This window comes from Ascaphus truei, chromosome 5 (genome assembly GCF_040206685.1).
Source record: "Ascaphus truei isolate aAscTru1 chromosome 5, aAscTru1.hap1, whole genome shotgun sequence".
In the NCBI taxonomy this organism is placed as follows: Eukaryota; Metazoa; Chordata; class Amphibia; order Anura; family Ascaphidae; genus Ascaphus; species Ascaphus truei.
The window spans coordinates 110,523,844-110,536,073 of NC_134487.1; positions in this window are offsets into that span (position 1 = coordinate 110,523,844).

Sequence of the window (12,230 nt, forward strand, 5' to 3'; positions counted from 1 at the left end):
TCTGTTAAGTGTTTTATTTTGTTTGTCCCATTTTAACATTACGTATTACACTATTATTTTTCTTTGTTTCTGTCCCTATGTCACGGACCCCCGGATTGGAGATTTTACAGTTATTGGAGCATTTGGATTATCTTCCCTTCCATCTGTTTGGACTCTATTAGGGACTTTGGATTCTTTTTGGGCGCTGGTCTGTATATGTTCTTTTTCCATAGGATAATAGAAGATAAAGCTGCACACCAATTGAATGACAAAAATACTTGCAATGACCAGTACTCATGGTTCAGTGATATCTGCCTAAAAAACCCAGTGTACAGGAAAGAAGTGATGATCCAGGGCACTTCGGTTTTTCAAAAATTTATTGTAGCACAACTAACACAACGTTTCGTCCTTCAAAGAGGACTTTTTCAAGTGACTGGCATGCATAAAAAGGAGAAATGTCCAGTATATATAGTCAATAACCTATGTGAATACACTTAACATATTCACCCCCAGTAATCCCACGATGATCTGCAGCTGGTCTTGTTTTCCTCCATGCAATGTGCGCACTGGTTCCATGTCGCGGTGATGTCATCCTGAAGGCTCTGCATCAGATGTGGTTCCTGTATGGATCCTGTGTGGAGTCGTGCTGACGTCATCAAAAGGCTATTCCATCCATTGTAGTTCCTGTGTGGGGTCGTGCGACATATCTGTCTGCTCCTCCATCTGATGTGGTTCCCGTTGTTCTCCTGAGATCTCGTGAGGCTTCCTCACTGTATTGATCTCATCATTGGTTGATGCTGGACCTCTCTTCTCCTGCATCCAAGTTGCCGTCTGTCAAAATCTTCGCGCATGCGCATTATCAATGCGCTCTTTGCGTGCCCTCCAATTTCTTCATAGCGATGTCTGGGGGGATACGGACATATTGTGGCATGCCAGTTAATCATCATTGTGGAGAAGGATGATAACATGAAAGGAGGAAAAAGATTCATCAGTGAAATACCACTTATAATGCCACGATACCCTGAAAAATAAAAAAAATAAAATATGGAGGATTTTTTCTTTTTGTGAAGTTTATACCTTGAAGATATTGTAAGCAAAAACAACAGCAGCAGAAGCAATAATGTTCTGTGGACGAAATAAATGCATAATATACACAAATTTCTAACGGCTGTTCAAGAAACAATTCAGAGACAGATAATCATTGTCCTCTGGGGAAGACTGTATCAAGAGTAAAGGTCCAGAACGCTTCCCTCTGTAATAGAGATATATATTTTTCTGCTCCGGGAAAGGATTTCTCAATTTGCTCAATCCCCATTATTTTCAATGAGGCCACAGAATGTTTAAAATCTGTACAATGGGTGATAAGTACAGTATCTTCTTTTTTCCCATTAATTTTGCTGTGATGCTCTATACATGACAAATGATTATGGTAAGGATATGCCACCTATGCCCCTATATGCAGAGCAAGAACATTTTAAGGTGTTGATCAGCATTATGGGTGTAGTGGCAAAAACCTGTATATGATATGAAGTTAAGCATCTTGTTCAGGCAAAATGATGAACAATAGCTTTCGCTTCTTTTTGAGAGGATAAGGATCTCTCCTTACATGTTTCTGTCACTACACTTGTATGGATAGCTTAGCCTCAGCACAGGGATCTCTTTCCCCGCACCCCTCCCCCCCACCCCTATTTGTAGGGGTATGTATGTAGGGTGTGAATACATCAATGTGGAAGGCCTCACACTGCACTGCCGATACTAATCACACGTTATGAACAGGCAGTCTGACATCTTATTCCCTGGCTACGACTGGATGTTTATACAGTATACCCTGGTTATTCAATGCCAGTACATTAGTCTCTCCCTCTTATCACACTGTGTTAGCCATTACTGCACTACTTTACGCAGGTTGTATTCATATTGTTGTCACGGGAGACCAGGCGTTTACACCTTTTTACCAGGATCATACATTGAGCAAAACAGGTAAATGAAATAAATTGTAAATGGATTCACAGGAAAAGGCAGTCACACAATGTTACACAAACGACATAAGAAACGACACACTTACTGGGGGCCTGGGGGTGAAAACTAGACTTTCCTAGGTGCAGGTTCCTAAATCCAAAGCTTACCCTGACCTACAGATGCAGCCACCCGTATTTAATCACTTGCCTGAGTAAAAACTAAGGCATCTCACAGTAAATGCCTCAACATTTCTGTGAGATTTCTAATGGCCCACCGGATTAACAAAGCAGGTGTCCCTGCAGTCCCATTCAGTTTGAATGGGACTGCAAGGACCCCCACTGTGTTAATATGATTCCTTAGGGGAGGAAGTGACATCAGTCACGAAACACGTAGGGTCAGAGGTCACGGCACCTTGGAGAGAGCTGGGAGTTAGACGCGTGTTAGACCTTTCAAGCAGGATACAGTGTCATTGTATCATCGCGAGAGGAGCTGTGGTGGATGAGTGCAGCAGTGTGTTTCTTTCCCCCCCTGCATCCATCTTGAAGGGCTGCTTGGAGTTGGAGGGAAACGAGACACCAATTGTGCATCGGAAGGCCCGCAGAGGATCCTCTCTACAATCGGCATCTGTCTCTGCCTGGTCACACACGCCTATACTATCCGGTCCTGTTGTAAGTAGGGTTTGGGGTTTTAACCCCTTGATGACCCGCTGCAGCAGGCTCCGTTGTTTTAATAATAGATATTTTATTTTCAGCTTTAGTGTTAATTGTTATGTTCTTTGTGGTGTGTTCTGTGTTGTTTGTCTGTTTTTAACTTTTTACAAGTTACACTATGATTTTCTTTCTTGTTTTTGTCCCTATGTAACGGACCCCTGATTTGGAGATTTCCTTTTGATTGGACTACCCGGATCCTCTCTTCCCCTTATTTTTTGGACTTCAATTGTTGGACTTATTGGACATTTCTCTTTGGGCGCTGGTTTGTATCTGTACTGTGTTGCCTTCCTGGTGTTGTTCTACCAGTATTCCTGGCTGCCCTGTTATTATTATTTTATATCTGTATTTTTGCATTTTTTTATTATTTGTCATAATCCTATTTCCAAGGGATTTTAGCGCCTAAGTACTTTCTTTTGTGTTATCATAGAGGGTTTCTCCCACACATTTATACACAAACATTGAGTGCACGTTATAGGCTCTTTCCGGTCAATGATTCTTCGCCCCGTCAGGACTCCTTTTTTTCACAAGAAACATTTGTTCAAGGAATTTAGACAACAGAGGCAATTCTCTCATGAAACATTCTGGAGAGAAGAGCAATCTTCAAATCTGTTTTGTTATTTTCCCTTCATTTGCAGGGTCCTCAAATAAAGATACATTCAGACAACATCACAGCGGGTCTTCTACATAAACCATCAGGGAGGCAAAAGGAGTATTCAAGCCACAAGAGAACATTTTTTAGATGGGCAGAGCTCAATATCCCAGCCTTCATAGCGATTCGCATAGCAGGTCACCAGAATGTCCAAGCTGACTTATAAAGCAGAAATATTGTAGACCCAGGAATGTGGTCTGTAAATCAGGATATTTTAGAACACATTGTTTGCAGATGTGGTCAACCAAAAATAGACTTCATGGCAAAGGTCTCAACACCAAATGCCATCTCTTCTACCCCAGCCATGGGCCACTAGGCATAAGCACTAGATGCTATTGCCAGAAAGTGTTAGTTTACATTTGTCTTGGTCTTCCCTCCAATTTCTCTGATTCAGAGGACATTGCAGAGGATCAAAACCGAGGGCATAAATGATAGCCCCACAGTGGCAAAGATTATTTTGGTTCATAGAGCTAAAATAAATGTCAGTAGAAGTATCTTGGCCACTTCCAATCTTACTGGGCCTTCTCACGCAGAGCCCAACCAATCATCCAAACGTACAAATGTTATATCTTAAAGCGTGGAGACAAAAATGAAGATCCTAAGAAGTTAAGGATTTTCTACACAAGTATCAGACACTCTGATCAAGGCTAGAAAGCCAGTAACATCCAAAATCTATTATAGAATGTGGTCAATCTTGAGATCCTGGTGAGTTAGGAGGATTTCAATAAGGGTCTCAGTCATCCATCTCTTAAAGTCCAAATGGCTGCACTCTGCATCTTTCAGGATCAGATTTCCAACCAAAAGTATATTCAATAATTCTTAAACTTACCGGGAAAAGTCTATAAGGGATCTGTCCGAATATCCAGGATGACTGCTTACAGGAAGTGACATCATCTTTTCCGAAGCTGCCATGGCCATCTTACTTTCTGGCAAATCCTACCATTATCCCCGACAGGAATTAAGACTCGCTTTGAACCTCATTGCCAGCAGCTGTCTCTGGCCTTTAAGTAGCAGCCAGTTGCTATCCCACTTTGCTCGTGCAAAGTACTTGTACCTTGTCCTGTCTTAGCTCTGCCTTGCCTTTGTTTTGCCTGCCACCTGTCTCGACCTTGGTACCAGACCTGACTACCCCTTGAGCAAGGGAAAGTGGACAAAAGTGAAGAATAAGTGCGCAACTACAACCAATATGGACGTGAAATAGTGATTAGTGTTATAAATGTAAATAACAAGGTGACCTGATAAACTTCGAATAGAGACGTCTGCAGCTATGGCACCAGGGATGGCTCAAACACCCCCTAATGAGAACAGAATACACAAAAAACACAGTGCACAACGCTCATAGTGCATTAAAAATTATAATGTGAACCCACAAATAAGGTAAGTATTAGGCGTACATTAAAACAGAAATAAACAAGCATGTCAGGGGTTAGTGTTACCCATGCACCAATCGGAACGACAGTGAAGATGTCTCAGTGTAAACACACACCGGTCCTCCTGTCACGGTCACTCGATCTCAGACTGTGTCCTGGATGGTTTCCAGCACGATCAGATGCAGTCCAGCAAAGCTCGTAATGCAGGCAGTGTCCTCAAGCCAGGCAATCTCTGCAACCACACAGCACACGCTGTTCAGCCCTCTGGTCCGGCCTTCCGGGTTCGTGACGTCACTCAGGAGCGACAGCGTGTCGCGGTCTTCCCAGACACCGTGTGAGCCCGCAGCGGAGTAGTGCAGAGTCCAGAGTTCATAGAACAATAAAATACTTTATCCAACGCGTTTCGAAACCTTAACGGTCTCTTCATCAGGTATTGATTCCCTGATGAAGAGACCGTTAAGGTTTTGAAACGCGTTGGATAAAGTATTTTATTGTTCTATGAACTCTGGACTCTGCACTACTCCGCTGCGGGCTCACACGGTGTCTGGGAAGACCGCGACACGCTGTCGCTCCTGAGTTACGTCACGAACCCGGAAGGCCGGACCAGAGGGCTGAACAGCGTGTGCTGTGTGGTTGCAGAGATTGCCTGGCTTGAGGACACTGCCTGCATTACGAGCTTTGCTGGACTGCATCCGATCGTGCTGGAAACCATCCAGGACACAGTCTGAGATCGAGTGACCGTGACAGGAGGACCGGTGTGTGTTTACACTGAGACATCTTCACTGTCGTTCCGATTGGTGCATGGGTAACACTAACCCCTGACATGCTTGTTTATTTCTGTTTTAATGTACGCCTAATACTTACCTTATTTGTGGGTTCACATTATAATTTTTAATGCACTATGAGCGTTGTGCACTGTGTTTTTTGTGTATTCTGACTACCCCTTGCCTGCCGCCTGCCTCGACCCCAGAACCGTACCCGACTACCCCTGCATCCCAGGCCTCTGATCCCAGGCCAAGATAGGTGTATTTCTCCCTTCCTCTGCCCTGTAGGTCTGTATCCTGTCCTGCAGTCAGCAACATTACACAAGCCATGCAATGAACCCCGAAGAGGTGCGAACACCATTACCCATCAGGGACAGCTTCTGGAAGCCCATGCCACCTGTTTGGCTACACTGGATCAGAAACTGGACTCAATCTCCACCACGCTGCAGACCCTGTGCAGCCACTTTAGTGCCCCCAGAGTGACCCCATCAATCCCTGTGCATTTATCTCATGATGTCGCTCCAGTATCTGTGGTCTTAAGGGAACACCGGATTCCTATTCCTGTCCACCATGGAGGGCTCCCCTTGGCTTGCAGAGGATTGCTGAACCAGTGCCAAGTGCAGTTCGACACACAACTGTCATCTTTCTCTACCCACCGCTCGAGTGGCATATATTTTCTCACTCCTCACGGATGAAGCATTAGCTTGGGCATCACCTCTTTATGAAAAGGGTTGCCCCTTCTTGGACAACTCCGTTGCTTTCATGCAAACCTTCCGGACTACTGCAATTAAAATAAGGCTCTCGCACTATTGTACAATATGCTATAGAGTTTAGGACCCTTGGGCAGCGGACATCCATTGGAACAAGGGGGCTTTGAAGACTGCTTTCCGTCAGGGCATTGAGGAGAGGGTGAAGGACGAATTCACATACAGGGACCTACCTGCAAATCTGGAAGGACTGATCGTCCTTTGCATGTCATTGACCTTCGGGTGAGGGAGAGATGTCTGCAGCAGGATCGTTCTCACAGATTCCAGTCTTTTCCGCTGACTCAATCCCTTTAGGTTCCTTCCAATGAAACGTCAGGAGAACTGACAGAACCCATGCAATTAGGCAATTTGAATTTGACAGAACAGGAGAAGCAGCACCGGCAATCCTTGGGGTTGTGCTTCTTCTGCGGTGAGAAAGGTCACATGGTACGAACTTGTCCTAAGAAGTCGAAAAACGCCAGTGCCAAAACAAGTAGCGGAGTTTCCAATGGGTATCTGCACCTTCGCCCCATCTCCTTGTTGCTTGATGGTCCCAATCTGCCTATCCAGGCAAAACCATTTTGTGATAATCAAGGCATTTGTGGACTCCAAAGCCGCCGGTATATTTGTGGATAAGGCCCTTGCTCAACGAATCAAGATTCCTCTCCAGATGAAGGACGTACCCCATGGTATCTCCTCCATTGATGGTAGACCATTGGGATCGGGGGTCGTGTCACAAGAGACTGTTCAAATCAGGGCTACAGTTGGTGTTTTGCACCATGAAGTCGTCCAGCTGGATGTCATCAATACCCCAGCCATCAATGTGGTTCCAGGGCTTTCTTGGCTACGTACCCACAATCCCCCGATTGACTGGATTTCGGTTCAGATAACTTGGGGATCTGCCTGCCATGGCAAATGTCTTTCACCCTGTTATCCTGTCGGTACTCTTCTATTACTTGGGCTGGAGGACTTACCTGGTCTCCCGGCATGTTACTCTGACATGGGGCATGCCAAAGAACTACCTGTGCATCGATAGTTTGATTGTGCGATCGATCTTCTTTCTGGGATTACTCCTCCACGTGGACGTACGTATCCTCTTTCCAAACCGGAAATCAAGGCAATGAGGACATACATTGACCAGAACCTGAAGCGAGGCCTTGTATTGATTACCGGGCTTTGAACCAAATTTCTGTCAAGAACCGGTATCCTCTTCCTCTGATCACCGAAATCTTTCACCGTTTTACCAAACTCGATCTAAGAGGAGCCTATAACCTTATTAGGATAAAACAAGGTGACGAGTGGAAAACTGCTTTCAACACATGCAATGGACACTATGAGTACCTAGTGATGTCCTTCGGCCTATGCAATGCACCGCAGTCTTCCAGTTCTTCGTAAAATGACATTTTCAGAGATATGTTAGACTCATCCGTTATTGTATACCTTGACAATATCCTCATCTATTCTAAGACTCTGGAACAACATATTCTGCAGGTGAGGGTGGTCCTTAAAAGCCTCCTGGGTAACAACCTCTTCGCGAAATTCGAGAGGTGTGAGTTCGAGAAAGTCCAACTTTCGCTTCTTGGATACATCATATCTGCCCAGGGCCTATAAATGGACCCTGCCAAGGTTGCTGCTGTTCTGGATTGGCCAGTATCTAAAGGACTTAAAGTTATCTAGAGATTTCTGGGCTTCGCAAATTATTACAGGCGATTTATATGGGACTTCTCCAAAATTGTTGTACCCATCACAGCCATGACAAAGAAACAGGCAGATCACACAAACTGGTCCCTGCAGGCTCAGGCAGCTTTTCTGAAGCTGAAGAGGTTTTCCTATGCACCCATATTTAAACACCCTGATCCTCGCCATCCTTTTATCGTTGAAGTGGATGCTTCTGATGTTGGAGCAGGTGCAGTCCTGTCACAGAGAAGTGAGTTTCATGGTTGGTTACATCCATGTTCCTTTATCTCAAATAAATTTTCTCCTGCGGAACACAACTATGATGTGGGCAATCGTGAACTCCTAACCGTAAAGATGGCTGTGGAGGAATGGAGACACCTTCTTGAAGGAACTGCTGTACCAATCACGATTCTTACAGACATAAGAATTTAGTATATCTCGAGGGAGCATGAAGGCTAAACACTGTCAGGCTAGGTGGACACTGTTTTTCAGCCATTACAATTACGTGATCTCCTACCGCACAGGTTCCAAGAACGTAAAAGCAGATGCACCATCGCCAGCTCTCCTCAGACGACACCGATTCTACGGACAAGGGTCCTATGATTCCATCATCTAAAATTGTGTCCTCCATCATATTCATCATACAATTCTCCATCATATTCAGAAAGCCCCGAACAAGGTGCCCACAGGAATAGCCATCCTTCCATCCAAATTTTTTTGTCCCCCTTCTCTTCAACAGGAGGTCCTACAATGGGGACACAAATCCAAATTGTCAGGCCACTCGGGTGTTCGCAAGATGTGAACTTCTGGAGAGGAATTTTTGGTGGCCAAAATTAAAAACTGAGGTACAGGACTTCATCTAGGCCTGCAGTGTGTGTGCCCGAATTAAGGTACCCCAAACACTTCCCTGTGGTCTTCTACAGCCTTTGTCGATACCCTCCAGTCCTTGGATGTACCTATCTATGGACTTTATTGTAGAACTTCCCCCCTCTCAGAATATGACAACAATTCTGGTTATTGTTGACCATTTCACGAAACAGGGTCATTTTGTAACCCTAAAAAAGCTTCCCCCTTCTTCTGAACTGGCAGACATCACCAAGGAGGTATTTCGTCTGTATGGATTGCCTTTGCAGATTGTCTCATACCAGGGCGATTGGGGATTGACCTTCACTTTTCATCTGCCTATCACCCACAATCCAATGGGCAAACTGGGCGCACCAACCAATTCTTGGAGCAATAACTTAGATGCTATATTAATGAATACCAGAATGATTGGGCAGAACTCCTACCACTGGCTGAATTTGTCCGCAACAGTCTATCACTCGACTCTCTGGGCTGTTCTCCATTTTTTGCAGCATGGGGTTACCATCCTCGTACCCTTCCCCTTCATTCTCCAGCAACAGGTGTCCCAGCAGCTGATACCAGGGCACAGAACTTGCAAGACCTTTGGAAGGGGATTCAAGCAACCCTTCAATCGTCTACTGAGAAACAAAAGAAGTCAACGGATAAACATCGGAGGCTATCACACCCATACTCCATCGGGGATAAAGTATGGCTCTCGATGTGGAACATCCGCTTACACCAACCTTTGGATAAACTCGGACCACGACTCATTAATCATTCCTAGAGCATAATTCGAAAGATCAATGAGGTCACTTTTCAGCTGAAACTTCCCACATTAAAAATTCCAACCACGTGCCCCTCCTGAAACTTTTGGTGAGGAATTGCTTTTCAAAGGACCCTTCGGCTCCTAACCGTTGAGGGTCAAATCAAATAGGAGGTACAACAGATACTTGACTCTTGCATTTCCAGGGGATCAATTCAGGATCTGGTGGATTGGAAGGGGTATGGTCCTGAGGAGAGGAGTTGGGTGAAGACTCAGGATCTTCATGCTCCAGCCCTTGTTAAAGTGTTCCACCATCATCAGCCAAAAAAACCCAGAACCTGGTTACCCCGGAGTTCAACGATAAAGGGGAGGATACTATTAAGGGATGTGTCCGAATATCCAGAATGACTGCTGACAGGAAGTGGCATCATCTTCTCTAAAGCTGACACAGCCATCTTACTTCCTGGCAAATCATGCCCTTAACCCCCTGACATAAAGTAAGCCTTGCTTTGGACCTCATTGCAAGCAGCTGCCTCTGGCTTTTAAGTAGCAGGCAGTTGCTATCCAAATTTGCTCATGCAAAGTACTTGTACCTTATTCCATCTGAGCTCTGCCTTGCCTTTGTTTTGCCTGCTGCCTGTCTTGAACTTGGAACTAAATCTGACTACCCCTTGCCTGCCACCTGCCTCGACCACGGAACCGGACCTTACTACCCCTTGCCAGTAGCCTGTCTCAACCTCGAACCGGACCTGGCTACCCCCTGCACCTGATTACCCCTGCATTACAGGCCTCTGATCCCAGGCCAAGGTCGGTGTATTACGCCATACCTCTGCCTTACAGGTCCGTATCCTGTCTTGCAGTCAGCAACATTACAACATCATACCTAGGATTATAGAACAACCCCACCCCCCACCCCCATGGGATTTAAATCTAGTGCTACAGGCACTACAGATGCACCATTTTAAACTGCTCCACTAAATACTAATCAGATGGGTAACATTGAAAGATGTATTTCTTATTGCAATAATATCAGCCTAAAGAGTGAGCAAACTCGCAGAACTATCCTGTTTACCCCCTCACCCCACCTTTTTGCATTTTCAACCAGGATAAAGTTGTCTTCAGAACACTACCACATTTCACTCAAAAAGTAATTTCATAATTTCTTATTAACCCAGAAAGTGGTGCCTTCATTTGTCCAAACCTCAAATCCAAAATAAAAAGGGCTGCACGTATTAGGTGCGTGTGAGTGCTAGAGGCCAACATCTCCAGTAGTGAATCCTTTACAAGATACAGAAGTTTATTTCTCCTCTTTTCAGGGCAACAAATGGGAAAACCAGCATCCAAGACAGCCATAGACAGAAGGAAAAGAACCCGCATTATACAGGCTTATAAAGTGACAGGGAACACACTGCCACTTTCTTTGAAGGCTCACTCTACCAGAGCGATCGCAATTTCCTGGGCTATGAAGTAGCAGGCATCAGCAGAGCAAATCTGCAAAGCAGTAACTTGATTTCCCATACATACATTCTCAGCAGACTGCCAGCTAAATGTATCCACATCTGCAGAAGCAGCCTATGGAAGGAAAGTCCTCCAGGCAGCAGTATCGCTATAATTACCTAACCAAGTATTTTCTTAAAGGGAACTGCTTTGGGATATCCCCTCATGTCATGTGCCGACATGGAGGGAGAGGAGAGAAAATGGAAATTTTACTCACCAATAATTTATTTTCTCTTGGTCTCTCTATTTGCACAGTTTTTTGCACATTTCCTTTTTTTCTTCCATTATATTATCCTTAAGTTTTCTTTGGGTGTATATGTATATAGTTCATATCACCTAGACGTACAACTGACCTAAAGCAGGCATAAGAGGGTATTATAAGGACACAAACAGGTCAGAAGTCTGTGCCCTACCTTCAGATAGGTGGAGCCTATTTTCCCATGTCATGAGCTGCCATGGAGCTTACCGTGCACCCCACAACTGGAACAATCTACCAGAGACTCTCACAGACATCACCAGCTCAAGTTCTTTCAAAACTAAAGCTGTCTCACATTTTAATCTGGTCTGTAACTGTTACATATGACTATAATATATATTATCTTTAACTGTGCATGCAATGTCTTATATATAATGTATAACCCTGTTCACTTAATGTAACAATGTTTTTGTAACCATGTATTTGTCATCATAACTCTATGCCCAGGATACACTTGAAAACGAGAGGTAACTCTCAATGCATTACTTCCTGGTATAACATTTTATAAATAAATAAAAAGGGACCAGGCGAAAATAAATTAACGCCAAGTAAAATTTCCGTTTTCACAGCAAAATATAGGTCGTTACCATTTTGAGATTGTTATGCAAAATGCAGAACTGCTACTAGTTCAGGAACAACAAATTAAGAAATTGTAGGGAAATGTAAAGAATAAAAGACATGTTAGTTGCTAATCAGCAACAGGTATAGGATTACAAAAGAAAAAAAAATCCAAAACAGAAATTTCAGAGACAAATAAATTGGTAAAAAGATGACTTTACCTGCATGTTGAATAACATCAGGTAAGAACTAAAGAGGGTGAACGGGCAGCTTTAGAATAATATGTTTTTTTCTTTGCAAGAGGAATTGTTAGAAGAACAGTGTGCAATTACAAAATATGCATAAGGAAAACTTCCCATTGACACCCATTAACCAAACATCTACTAACCACTCAGCACCTTCCCCACCAAGCCCTTTACCTGCAACATTAATTAAGACCAGAAGACTTCAGGAGAGGGT